Source organism: Cucurbita maxima, unplaced genomic scaffold (assembly GCF_002738345.1).
Source record: "Cucurbita maxima cultivar Rimu unplaced genomic scaffold, Cmax_1.0 Cma_Scf00333, whole genome shotgun sequence".
In the NCBI taxonomy this organism is placed as follows: domain Eukaryota; kingdom Viridiplantae; phylum Streptophyta; class Magnoliopsida; order Cucurbitales; family Cucurbitaceae; genus Cucurbita; species Cucurbita maxima.
Window position 1 is genome coordinate 14,763 of NW_019272349.1, and position 1,845 is coordinate 16,607.

A 1,845-nucleotide genomic window follows, 5' to 3' on the forward strand; every position below is an offset into this window, starting at 1 on the left:
ACGTTACCTTTAAATCTTCAATATGACACTCTCCTCACTAATATTAAAATTGAAAATTCAAAAAGTAAAGGTAAACTTATGCAGCTGGATAAAAAACGTGACAGATCTTCCTCTAATTCGTTGAGATTGAGATACCTTTAAATAAAAGGTGACAGAATAATCGCTAATGACACTAATTTTAAGTCAAGTTATGCAACTTAAACAAAGTGCAGTGAACGTGGATCGAACACGTGACCTTCAGATCTTCAGTCTGACGCTCTCCCAACTGAGCTATCCCCACAATCATTAAAAATAAAAATTCATCAGTATAGGTATTTTATCTGATTCATTGAGATTTTAAAAAGAAATAATGACTAATTTTCTATTGAATAGTCAGGTTATGCGAAATAGGTTTGGTTAACATGGAGATCGAACACGTGACCTTCAAATATTAAATTTGACTCTCTCCAAACTGAGCTATCCCTGCTAACATTAAAAATGAAAATTTTTAAGTAAAAGTATTTACGCTAATTAATTGAAATTTTAGAAAGAAATAATCACTAATTTTAAATTGAATAGTCAAATTATGCAAGATTGAACACGAGACCTTTAGATCTTCAATCTAATGCTCTCTCAATTGAGCTATCCACACTAACATTAAAAATGAAAATTCATCAGTAAAGGTATTTTCACTAATTCATTTTAATTTTAAATAGAAATAATCACTAATTTTTAATAAGATATTCAAGTTATCCAACTTGTATAAGGTGCGGTGAACTAGAACACGTTAGGTATTTTCGATAATTCATTGAGATTTCAGAAAGGAATAATGACTAATTTTAGATTGAATAGTCGGGTTATGCAACTAGAATCAGATGCGGTGAACGTTGATAACAAACACGTGACCTTCAAATCTTCAGTCTGATACTCTCCCAACAGAGTTATCCCCGCTATATTAAAAATGAAAATTCATAAGTAAAGGTACTTCTGCTAATTCATTATATTTAAAAAAGAAATAATCACTAATTTTAGATTGAATAAGCAAGTTGTGTTTTTAGATTGTATAGTCAGGTAATAAACTTGTATTAGGTGCGTTGAACGTGGATAAAACACGTGTGACCTTCAAATCTTCCGTCTAACAATCTCCCAACTGAGCTACTCTTGCTAACATTAAAAATGAATATTCATCACTAAAGGTATTGGGTACGCTTCTGGAAATTCAACAAAAGGCAATAGTATTAGACCGAGATGCCAGATTTAAATCTCGCTTCTGAAAAATTCAACAAAAGGCATTGGGTACGCAGTTATAGTACGACATTCCACCCATAAACAGATGGTCAAACAGAAATGCTCAAGCAAATATTGGAAGAAATGTTGAGGGCATATGTGATCGATTTAGCAGGAAGCTGGGATAAGTACCTACCCCTTATGAAATTCTCTTATAATAATAGTTGCCAAGCAACCATAAAAATGACCACATATGAGGTTCTCTACGGACGAAGATTTTGATCCCCTATCTTTTGGGAAGAAGGGGGGCAAACGAGAACTATTGGACCAGAGCTATGCAAATTACCAACGCCGCAGTCTAGAAGATTAAAGCTAGGATACAAACCGCACAAAGCCGAGAGAAAAGCTATGCAGATCTAAGGCGCAAGGACATGGAATTGTTGGTAGGGGATCATATATTCCTAAAGGTAGCACCCCATGAGAGGGGTGCTCAGGTAGGGTAAAGAGGGGAAGCTAAGCCCTAGGTTTATCCATCCCTTTGAGATATTAGAAAGGATTGGATCTAGAATCGGGCAATGCCCAAATTTGTCTGTAGTACGTAATATCTTTCATGTATCCATACTACGGAAGTATACCCTA

General features: G+C 34.7%; 1 non-coding gene across 1 annotated transcript; it reads right to left on the reverse strand.

The window, feature by feature from the left end:
• Positions 1-207: 207 nt before the first annotated feature.
• TRNAF-GAA lies at positions 208-280 on the reverse strand. Its single transcript has one exon. It is a non-coding gene; the product is annotated as a tRNA-Phe (tRNA).
• Positions 281-1,845: the final 1,565 nt, after the last annotated feature.